Source organism: Mastomys coucha, unplaced genomic scaffold (assembly GCF_008632895.1).
Source record: "Mastomys coucha isolate ucsf_1 unplaced genomic scaffold, UCSF_Mcou_1 pScaffold22, whole genome shotgun sequence".
Taxonomy (NCBI): Eukaryota; Metazoa; Chordata; class Mammalia; order Rodentia; family Muridae; genus Mastomys; species Mastomys coucha.
In genome coordinates, this window is record NW_022196905.1 from 159747259 (window position 1) to 159759497 (window position 12239).

At 40.4% G+C, this 12239-nt stretch overlaps 1 protein-coding gene and 1 long non-coding RNA gene across 11 annotated transcripts in view; one reads left to right on the forward strand and one right to left on the reverse strand.

The window, feature by feature from the left end:
* LOC116068977 overlaps positions 1 to 1655 on the forward strand; it is a 12079-nt gene extending 10424 nt beyond the window's left edge. Inside the window, exons 4-6 of one of the 5 annotated variants that reach the window (XR_004109781.1) lie at positions 40 to 153; positions 593 to 996; positions 1606 to 1653. This is a non-coding gene — a long non-coding RNA (uncharacterized LOC116068977). Of the gene's footprint in view, positions 1 to 39; positions 154 to 592; positions 997 to 1605 lie in introns of all 5 variants that reach the window. The other 4 variants (XR_004109782.1, XR_004109783.1, XR_004109784.1 and 1 more) reach the window with 4 other exon arrangements.
* The window catches only part of Csmd1 (CUB and Sushi multiple domains 1), a 1620113-nt gene that overhangs the window by 547985 nt on the left and 1059889 nt on the right, over positions 1 to 12239 (reverse strand). The window lies entirely within an intron of this gene.

Sequence of the window (12239 nt, forward strand, 5' to 3'; positions counted from 1 at the left end):
TGCGCCACCACCGCCCGGCATTTAATATCGTTTCTATAGAGACAAAAAAAGGAAGAGGAAAAAGTTACCTACCACCTTGAAGCTTAAAGCTATTGGTGACCCGCAGATAAGTGATGGAAATCTTGCTCTCCTGGTGGCATGTGGGTGAACAAGGTAAACAAGGCTAAAAGAATATTCACCTTAGAGCTTCCATTGAAAATGAATTATGAGCAGACAGAAATAACAGGAGAAAGGGGAAGGGGGTAGAGGGTCTATCCATATTCACTAACTGTTTTAATTTTCTAGTCTTGTTTCTGAGATATTTTCTGAGTAAACAAAATGAAGAAACCCCCCCTCCTTCCCCTAATTTTTTAAGTCGGAGTTTCACTAATGTAGCCATGGTTCACCTAGAACTTCCCATGTTGACCTCAAACTTAGGAACCACCTCTGTCTCCCCAAGGCTAGGATTAGAGTTGTTTTCTCCTTGAAAAGGGATGGTGGGGAAATGGGCAGTTGCAACATGGCCTATCGACCTTGTTAAGTGTGAGCCTGAGCCTTTAACAGTCTTTAACTTAGCTGTTTAATCTCTGACTAAATTTTCTTTTCTCTCCAGTCTTCTTGGATGTCTATCCCTTGGAAGCCTGAATGATGTTTCCTTTCTCCTTGGCTAACAGCCACATGCTAGGGCCACAGCTCTGTCTCCCACTCTAGCTAATAGCTGGTGACCTTTAAAAATCTCAGCCACCTTGAAGACTATGAGGCCTTGACTTGTGAGTCCAGCTTGTGAACCCATTTGAGCTTTGCTCCACTCTGCACTGGGGGGAAATTCTTGGCCCCTATCACTGCCAGAGTCAGCTAATCTCCATGGAATACTCAGAACCTCAAACTCCTGTGCTGTCCTCAGCCTCTGCTAATCACTTCTAACCACGTCTACCTGAACCTTTCTGCTTCCTTGAATGTTGAGGCCCACTCCAGCACCACCCCCATTTTCAGTGTGAACATGCCTAGTGCACTCAGGTGAATTTCTTTCTCACTGCATATGTTTACATAATGGTATTCTTCACACAGAAGCCTCTGAACTCGATCCATTTGTCTGCTTCACAGTAATGGGTTTATCTTATATTTAAACACAATGAAAACTACTCAGGAGCACCTACATAACACAGATACAGTAAATATTTGTCTCATGAAAAGCAAGTGAATACAATAGTCCAGTTCTGTCAGAAACATAAATAGTGTCTATTTTATCTTAGAACAGAGCACAAGAGAGTTGTGGGCCATTCTTTGTATATATTAGCTCATAAAGCAAATTGAACATTTCATGGAATAATATTTATAAAAAAGGTAATAATATATTGTGCAGAGGGGACATATATGTAGAACTTTCTGTTTACTATTTCTTTGTATTTCATTTATTAATTTTTCTTTTAAGCTCAGGGCTTGAATGAAGGGCCACATTCTCTCTACTGCTGAGCCATAATAGTGCCCTGGCATTTAATGTAATTAATAAACTGGCTAACTAATTTACTATTTCATAGCAAAAGTGTTGAATGATTGGCTTAGCACATGCTAGAGAAAACACTATAACAACAACCACCTTTCCTTTCATCTTTTTCTTTGAGACAGGGTTCAGTAGGCTGGCCTGGAATTCACCTGTTACATCCCCTCTTCACTTCAGTCATCCATCGGACTCCTGACAGCCTCTGTTTGAGGGCTAACCCCTGAGAGCTAAGACAGATGCTCTCTGTTGACTGTTTATCTTTGAAGAAGCCGCCTGACCACGCCTATCACCTGAATACACCCATCTCCTGAGCACGCCCACTGCCTGAGTATGCCAGCCTACTGAAGATCTTCTGAACCTGGAGACTTTGGCACCTGAACTTTCTTTATAGTTAATTCAGAGACTTGTTTTCAGTTTCCCCTGGGATTATAAAAACCCTTGTTTGTTCTCAGTAAAGTGGAGCCTTGTTTGGACCGCAACTTGGTTTCGCGTTTTCTCTTGCATTTCAAACCCTCTCTTTCAGGTCCTTTGTTCCCTCCTAACTGAGGAGAACCCCGTTCATGAAACTGCGGACAGTTTCATTCACCTAAAGCTCACACCAGCCTGAAATGTCTGATCCTCCTGCCAGAGCCTTCTAAATAGTTGGGGGTAACAGGTGCGTACCAGGAGGCCTCGTGGCAATTACACTTTAGATGCTAGATCTGGGATGCGACTTTAGAAGAATCACCTGTCGAGGAAGAATCCTGTCTTACTGAGATATATGGAGCCAGGAGCCCACTTACATGTCCCATGGAGCTGTTCTCAGGGGCATGTGTGGGGGACACTGTCAGCATCTGTGAGTAGCGTGTGTCTCTATACAGTCGTAATTGCCATTTTCACATTGAAGTGCAGGGAGAAAAACAAATGAACAGCAATTTGAGGGAAAACATGTATTTCAGGTTTCCTCATGAATAGAAATGTAGTGACTGCCTGCAAAATATTTCTAGGTTGAACTTCTTCTTCCGAGGACTCTTCATGCATTCAAAATGTTCCTCATTCAATTTTAGCATGATAGACACTCCAAATTCTCTGGAAACATGGAGCTCATTCTAATGTCACAGCAAACAAGGCTGCCTAGCATTAGTGAAAAAGACTCACAGAGCAACTGGGCAGCAGAGAGCTAGGTCAGAAGTGGCAGTAGAGTCCACTGAGCAGTGATGGAGGAACTGAGGGAACTCAAAGGGGCAATGTTGGCTCCTTCTGTCAACAGTGATAGGACAGCTCAAGAGGCGTATACACCAGAGAGAGACACGAGACCTGGACCTTATACCTTGCCAAAAGGCAACCCCAAATGTTCACAGGCCTGTGATTGAGGTATTAATCTAGAAAACCTTAGAGGAAATAGATTAGAATTTATTAAACTGAGGATTTTCTCTGCCAAAAACTACACTGGTCCTGGACAATAGAGAATTTGAGGCTTCTGGGATGTACTGTGAGTCCTAGAGCAGACTGGACTTCAGGAAGTAAAACAATCTCAAACAAACAAACAGACTTCTCCCATCCAATAAAACCCTCTAGATTTCAATTAAAAGGCAACAACTAAAAACTGGGAAAATCTAGACACATGTTTCACTGAAGACAACAGGCAGCTGGGACATAAATATACTAAATATTTTCAAAACCTCACGTCATAAATAGAAATTCAATTTGAAACTTCAAAGCTGAGTTCCCAGTACCCAATGGTCCCAAACCAGAAGATTGACCGAAACAGATGCCAGCGACTCTGACAAGCAACAGCAGGGCCAGTGCTGAGGAAAGGGTTACAGTGTGTCACAAAACTAAACTTGTAAGTAAAGATGTTACATGGTCAGAGATCTCTAAACCAATGGAAATGGACCCAGCAGCAGAAGCCATAGAGCCATGGAAGAAACTTGACATACACTTCTACAAAAGTGGTATTGATCTGGAAGCACTATGGGCTATGTGCTTCCTACTGTAGAACATTTTGGAAAATAGAAAACTTTGGAAATTTGCAAAGGCTACTGTTATCCAGGGTTTAGGTGAAGGAGAGATAAAAGGACAGAAGGTAGGAGCTAAAGATATGGAGTCTCCATACTGCTACTGTGAACCACATGACATGACACATTTGCTCAAACCCATGAGACATCTCACAATCAGAACAGACCCTAATATAAACTATAGACTTAGATTTCAGCATAGTCTAGTCATGGGGGGTACTGACAGTGTTGAGAGAAACCCACTGGGAACTCTCCTTGTGTACTATGGTAGGACAGTGAACTTGAAGATACCTAAAATATCTTCATTAATCAACCAGAAAAATGCATAAAACATCATCAACATAGAAGGCAGGATGATCTCAGTCATGGCTACCACAAGCCTTTGAGCATGGAGAGTGATCTTGTTACAAGGCAGATAAAGTTGCTGAATGAAGAGACAGTTTTATTTCTTCAGTGATATATAAACTATTCAATTGTCCATGTGCCTATAAACAAGGCTGGCATATATGCCTATAAGTAATCCTAATTAAACCAATAGTCACCAAGAAAACCCCACATCAAAACCAGACAACACACAAAGGGAGATGGAACACTGAAACACTCTAGTAGTCGGATTATGGGAAACATGACTCTGCCAGGTCTTGCCCTTCCCATATTCCTCTGCCTTGAAAACTGGTTAGATTACATCCCTAAACTTAGCCACCAGGGTCTTTTCCCTTATTTGGCCACTTCCTCTCCCTGAGGCTGGCCAGTAAGATTTAACTATCAAAGTATTGAAATTCAACAAAGCTCCTTTAGGCTCACCTAATTAAGATGACCAATCAAAACAAGTTTCTCCCTTTTCCTTTAACAACTGCTATTTGCCTGTAGGCCACAGTCTCCTCTCTATCCTGAGGCAGTCCTTTGTCCCTCCTGGGCAAATATCCCTCCCCTACTCCTTTGTTCTCTTTTCCTTTCTCCCTCTTCCTCTATCTATCTCCTGTGCGCGGTCTCTTATTTCCAGCCCTTTATCCCTCTGGGGCAAATAAATCTTTGTGCTGAGAAGTTGGTCTTGAGGTGTCTTGTGCTGACTCAAGTCCTTGCAAGCACTGGTCAAGAAGAAGGAACAGCATGACAGGGATGGGAGGAAGGCAGGAGAGGGTCAGGATTCATATAATCCAAATACAGTATGTAAATGTTCCAGAATGTCATAGCAGACCCCATTATGCTAGTAACTCTCTAGTGTCCCAAGGTATAATTTGCAAGTTGTATCTTCACCAAAACATTTAACTCTTGCATAAGAGATACTGAGCAACAACAACAAAAGAATTACTAGCTTCCCTGCATCCTAAGCCTCATTTTAATAAGTACACTACAGTTAACTCTTCTTCTACATTAAATTTTAATGTAGGAATCATGAGAAATACAAGACTATTTCATTTCATAATAATTAGTTCATCAGACATACATTGGATTATTTGCTCATTCACTCTCTAGTCAATGAAAGGGGCTTTCTTGTGGAGGTTGGTAATGCTAGAAGGAGTTATCATGTTGACAAAGAACACCAAAGGAGAGGTTAGAAGCAGTCATGTACAGAGTAAAGGCAGTTGAGACATTGGCCTTCATGACGTAAATCCATCCCTTACCCTTCTTTCATGGATAGCAGTGGATATAGAGACTCATGGCAGGCTGAAATGAAGAAAATAAGCAACAGTTGTGGGCTCAGCCCTAAACAGGACATGTGTGGCACCCTTTCAAAGGTTCATCAAGCATTTCAGAAGGAGTGCGATATGCACAAGAGCCAGAAGATAACACAGAAAAGCTTTGAACTGTCACTCTCTAGAGTCAAGATAACAACTGAACTCGATGGCTCACAAAAAGTGCAGTGTACTAGGCATGCACAAGACCAACCTGCCAATGATAAATCAAAGAGGGCTCTTGACCTCTGAACTTTCGAATAATGAGAGATTTTAGGGGCAGCCAATGGGTATTTTTAGTTTACACTCTTCTGAGCCTATCAGACTCCAATAAGTAGTTCCAAACCCAGGGTAACATACAGAGGGCTTTGTTTAATCTAAGTGAGGCATACAATAATGGACATGAGAGATTTGTGAGAAGTGGGGACCATAAGAGTAGTAGGGAGGTAGGGGCTGGGAGTGGTCTCAAAACTTATTTAATTACTAAAAGTAATGCTATAGATAAGTCTTACTTGCCACCTGTACCCAGACATAAGCAAGAGGACAGTTAGCTAGAACCACCACTGACAATAAACTCTGCACTGGATGAGGTTATACAACAGTCAAATTTGTCCACAACTGATAGTTTCTAATATCATAAATGAGATAATGTTTTTAATATCACTTGTAGTATATGCAGAAGAGATACTCATAGAATGCATAGGACATTTTCCCAACTAACTCTAATCGTTTTAAAAATTATATTCAAATCAGCTCTTCTCAAAAGTATCATTTATACATGTGGCTACTTCCCCTAATATCAAAAGTATGCAAACTCAGAGTTCCTACCATATTCATATCTAAATTGAAAACCAGCAGCTTTAGGTGGATCTTGAGTACTCAAAATTCTTGCAAGTTCTTGAAACTGATTGTTTTGCTGAAGTTGTGATGTTCCCAGATCGACATTACAATATTTGAATCCTGCCTGGCGTTTGTCATTTTGTATGTGTGTCCAACTCAAGGGAAACTATCCAATGGATGATTTAAATGGGGAAGTTGAACATGCAGAATTCTAATGCTGCCTGTAGAGAAAAGCTTGATGACATGGCATTTTGACTCTTCAAAGAATGTTACTTCCTATGCAGTCTTTGAATCTCCACTGAGTCCTCTAGCACCATGGTCTATCACATACCTTAAGCAAAGCTTGTGTTTCCTCTACCACTGAGTCTTCCTCCTGCATGCTTTCTCTTTATGAGAATGCCAATTCATTGACTATAAGGAATGTAACTAAACAAATATTATAAGGAGTAAAAAATCATTGTAATCAAATTACTTAATTCAATGAATATGCTAATTAATAAGTGAGCCCTTCTGAAAACTTAAAACCATCATTTTATGTATTTGAATATTCCACTTTTTTCAGAAGTCAATAAATGGAAAAAGTGTCAGCTTTAGTCCCAAATCATAGCACTAGATGAAATGTGACAAATCAAGACTATTGAAATAAGTGACTAGGAATCTAGAAAATATATTTACTCATCTCTTTATCATTTGTACTCAATTTCCATGATTTAAATCTCATTGCTGGCTGAACACAGCTAATCTGAGCTCATGGGGAAGTAGGTCAATGAAGGAGGACAATGTGCCAGTTCTGTATTTGGTCATCTACAATATTAGGTTTATGAGCTGAAACAACAACCCTGCTCCCTGAAGGTTACACACTTCTGGTAGCTCTGGCTTTCTTTCTTTCTTTCTTTCTTTCTTTTTTTTTTTTTTTTTTTTTTTTTTTTTTGATTTTTTCTTGTCTATGCTACTGCTTAGGGCAGATATGCCATGTGGTTCCTCTTAACACATTGTCATCCTGCCCAAGCTTACTAAGTTCTCTTGCTCTCAAGAGAAACCAGACTTTGTGGGTTTTTTTTTTTAATTGAACTCTATCAGATAAATAAGATCAATTCTTCCAATCAACCCTTGAGGAATATTAAAAGACAACATTCAGACGTAAAGTATTTTACTTTATATGTCCCCAAAAGAACTAGAATCTATACTATATAACTAGTGGTCAAATGTCATTAAGAAAAAGGAATCAGAAATCATCTCTTACAAAGGAAAAAATGAGCAGATGAATGAATCGTACATATCATTAGTCAGTAAAGAAATACAACTTAACTTATCACCACAATGAGATATTAGTACCTACCTATCAGAAAGGATGAGGTCAAAGAAAGGTGAAGTGCTCCAATAGTACATGTGTTTGTTGCTGGTGGGGCTGTAAAGTATGATAGTTACTATGGAAAGCAGTTGTATAATTTGCTAGTTTGCTAGTTAAATATGTGGCCATGATGGAGCACAGAAGTAATTCTACCTCTGGGCATTCATCCAAGAGAAGAGAAAGCCTTCATTGATACAAAAGCTTGTTGGCAAACTTTTGTAGCATTTTTATTCATAATTGCTCATACTGGACCCAGATCCATGATCTTTCAAAGAGTTAATGAGTAATTAGCCTGGCTTGTATCTGGCTTTGAAAATCCTTAAAGCCCCAAATAAACCTCTACTATGGTGGAACTTGGGGGAAATTATGCTGAATACAAGACCTATCCAGAAGATCACATGTTGCATGCTTTTACATACATGATAGCCTAGGACTATATATATAGGCTTCAAGACAAAATTATCAGTAGCCTCCTGGAGAACGGTTATAAGGAAGGCCTTACAAGGAAAGCACTTGGAAGTATACACACAAGTGTGTGTGTACACATTCATGCAATCTCACACACACACACACACACACACACACACACACACACACACACACGAAGCAAGCATGCCAGTACTGGATCTGATTACATTTTCAAGACTATCATGTCAATCTACTCCTCTTCTTTATATCTGATCTTTATCAGTGTGTCACCCATTGGGAGGCACATGACAGGGGTGAGATTTCAGAGAAGGCTGACTGTATTCAAGTTAGTCATTCACGCCTAGATGACCCTGGATGATCTTGGGCATCAAGTTTTCTAACAACACTGAGAAAGGCAGACCCATTGTCTGCTCTATTGCCTATAGCAGACCCATCTCTGGGCCTTACGTTTCATGGGCCACATAACAGAGCACCCATTAAGTTCCTTAAAATTGGCTCTAAATAATAAGCATGTTCAACTCTTAGTAAAAAATCTGGCATATTTATTTCAAAACTTCTCATAGACTGAAGGCAAGGCTATGGACAATCTGATTCCTTCTTCCCTGGAAACAGGAGTCAGCTTGGTTGTGAAATTATGTAGTTCCATGAAGACAGTAACAAATATACTGCCTTTGGTATTATTTTCAGCATTCTCTCTATATCTTTAGAACATATTGTTAATGAAATGGCCTGGCTTGGGATAGGCATCTTTTCCCAGTCCTCCTCTATCCATGGTGCATGTCTTGATTCTGAATTCCACCTATTTATGTACCTTGCAAGCTAGTCTCTTTATTTGATCATGCCAATTTATTTTCTTTGTGTCTAAAGTTGACACATGGCGTATAATTGAGAACAGAGCTTCAATGATCAATCAGTTTATCTCTTAGAATTTTCTGACCAAACTACCAGATACCAAATCACATAAATTTTTTTCCCTATGAGCATCTGGGCTCCCTCCTCTGACCAACACTAGAGTTATCCACTCTTCTAAAGACACCTGAAAGCTAGCAGTCTCACAGTCATCCAGAGATCCAGGGATAAAAAGATTAGGATATTTTATTTTACACAGTTCGATGAAGACAGTTGTGATATGCTAGGCTGCTAGAATCTGCCATGGGCATACTAAGACATACCAGAGTCAGGGCCAGTAGATGTACCTTTTATAGGCTTCTTTGTCAGTTTTAGGAATAACAGAATGCAGCCCCACGTCATGTTGCTTAGAAAATTCTACCCTTTACTTAGTCTTTAGATTTGCTTGCTCAGAATACTCAAAGGGCATTTTTATTTTTCAGTAGGCATGCACTTTAATTTCACCATCTATAATAAAATTGGATCCTATTTTTCTTGTCTTAATGGACCTTTCTTTCCTGGTTGCCTTAAGACTCACATGCATGTGAGTGTCCTGTGTGACAGGGTGGACCACCTAGCTTTGGAGGTAGATTCTCCTTTAGCTTTTCTTCCCAGGTGTATCTAGACATCAGCTTTTTTGCAGAAAGGTTTTCCTGGGTATTTGAGAAGATATTTCAGCTCCTGTAGTGACAAAAGCCTATTCAGATGCTGCATAATTTACTAACCTGATTTATAAAGCATTACATTAAGTCTAGTACTTTCCTGCAATATGAGGATAGAGCCATCTGAGGAGAGTGAAGATCTGTAATGATCGCAATGCACCCTGGAATTACATGCAATGGAAAAAAGCAGATTGGGACAATTATGCCTCTTTTTATTATTAAACCTTTGGATGGCTGTTAGAGGTTAATGGGACTATTATTTTTCCTTCTTTAAAAATCTGCCTTAAAGCTGATTTGGATGGCTCCACATGAGGAGCCTGGCTCTTGCAACAGCAGGCAGAGCTTCTATTAAGCAAAGAGAGAGATCACATGTGTGTGCTATTACTCTAATAAATTTTAGAGCCTTCAAGTCCTGGAAATGAGCCCTGATGATGAGAAGTGTCCCTGCACACTTAACAGCAAGCATGGTATCTTTTATGACATTTTTATAAAACACAATATGGTTTTTGTAGATGGGCAAAACAAGTCGATAATTGGAAGATTCTTTGAGCCGATTGACAGAACAAACACACCTCTCATTACCCCGGTAATTGAAGATGCTGCCTGGAGATGTATTCCAGACTGAAGTATCAGAACATTGGCATTGTCTATGGCTGATACACTTCCATGGTCAATGATGGGCCTATGCTCTAGGCAGACAGGTGGATAGGAAAGGCGAGAGTCAGGATGGCTGGTCTATCTTCCTAGGTCTATTCTCAAAGTAGGTCACATGAAATAATTTTCTAAAATGGTAAAAATGGTGAGCTGGCTTCTCTTCCTAATCTCCCAGAGGTGCCCAGTTAGTGAGAATTCAGTTTCTTCCTTGCCTCCTTCTTAGGTTCTGCAGATCCGTTTATAAAGAGAAGGCCCAGGCCAGAAGATGTCTGGAGAAACCTAATGCTGGAGATTTGAGTCCTGAGTCACCCTGTGCCAGAGAAACAAGAACTGATTCAAGATGGAATACCTTTTCTATAGTTACTCCATACTTTAAAAAAAAAATAGGAAAATGACAGTGAGCATGCTGGATGGGTCTGTACACCATGGCCCAGGGTGGAAGGAGAAACTTTTCCAAATAGTCACTTTTAGGAAATGGGTTTGCCAGTCATTCAAGAATATCAGGCAAACATTCTGTCCTTGTGTTGCACATTTCCTATGTCCTAAGTGAAGCCCTACTTTGAAGCAGAGGCCTTAAAAGCAGAGACATCATTCAAACCTAGTAGCCAATGCAGTGGATGCCACCATAAACACAATGAACTACCAACATGTCTGTCAGTAGCATGGTGTGGTGGTTTGAATAGGAATGGCCCCCATTGACTCATGTGTCTGAACGCTTAGCCATAGGGGTGGCACTATTTGGATGTGTTGCCTCATTGGAGTAGGTGTGGCCCTGTTGGAGTAAGTGTGTAACTATCAGGCTGGGCTATGAGGTCTTATATGCTGAAACTAAGCCCAGTGTGGCTCACAATCTCTTCTCGCTAACTGTAGATCAAGATGTAGAAATCTTAGCTCCTTCTCTGCCTGCAGACTGCCTGGTTTCCCACTATGATAATAATGGATTAACCTCTGAAGTTGTAAGCCAGCCCCAATTAAATATTTTCCTTCATAAGAGTGGCCTTGGTCATGGCAGCTCTTCACAACAATAAAACCCTAAGACACACATGATTCTATGCAAAGTTAGGATGAATTTGGATTCATGGATTTTAGAAATGGATTTCATTCACTTCAAGTGTGTTTTTCAATGTAGATAACATTGATTACAAAACAATAAAAATCTTACATATATAGACAGGAGACAAAAAATCAACTAAAAGGAGAAGCATTCTGGGGAATATTTATTCCATTATGTTTGGTAGCTATTCTTCTCCAAGACCTATATGGCAATACATGCTAGTGCCAAGAGCACCGTGCATTTCAAGGCAGTTTCAGAATAGACAAGGCTCTTGAACCCACTTTCCTCTTCTGTTTGGCAGAAACAGCTGCAAACCAACACTCAGTAGTTGGCCAGAGTATGTGGTTGATCTCTTGGAGCAAATGTATATTGAATTTGTGAAGTCATTTTTCATTAACTTTGCATGAGGAAATTGTCTCCAGCTGAAAAGTAAAAACAAGCATCTGTCTTCCTTCTGCCTTATGGGTATTTGCATGACTGAGCTGTCCATCCTCCCAGGGAAAGTATCTAGGATGAATATGGCCCTGGGAAAAGCCTAGAAGAGGAGGAGGAGAGAAACTGTATCTACCACCACTCACATGATGGCAGGATATGGTACTATACACCGGTGATCTCAACATTTGCCAGAAAGACCACCACAATTTCAAGGCAAGTCTGGGCTACACACACACACACACACACACACACACACACACACACACACACACACACACACACACACACACACACACACATACACACACACATACACACACACACACACACACATACACACACACACACATACACACACACACACACATACACACACACATACACACACACATACACACACACACACACACACACACAATTCCCAAGTCTCCAGCTTCCCCTTTGTAGGTTCAGTTCCTGTGTTCTATTCCTACCAGGTGTCAGATGAGCACATGTCTTGCCAGGTTCATATTCGCCCCTTGGAAAGGTTTGGACATGGTGATCATTGTTACCTTTTTTTTCTCTGTGAGGACTCTCAAGAAGAAAAGAAGGCTCTGTGAGGGCAAAACATTGCAGAGGGATAGCCCACAGTGATGGCTGATAGCTCAATGCCTATTCTGGCCTTTTGATAGGTCTTATAGAAACCTCTTTTGTAAATATCATCAAACCCTCAGTTGGAGGAACCTCAAAACTACCTGTGGTAGTGGGTTACACAGGCTTAAATGAACTATCTA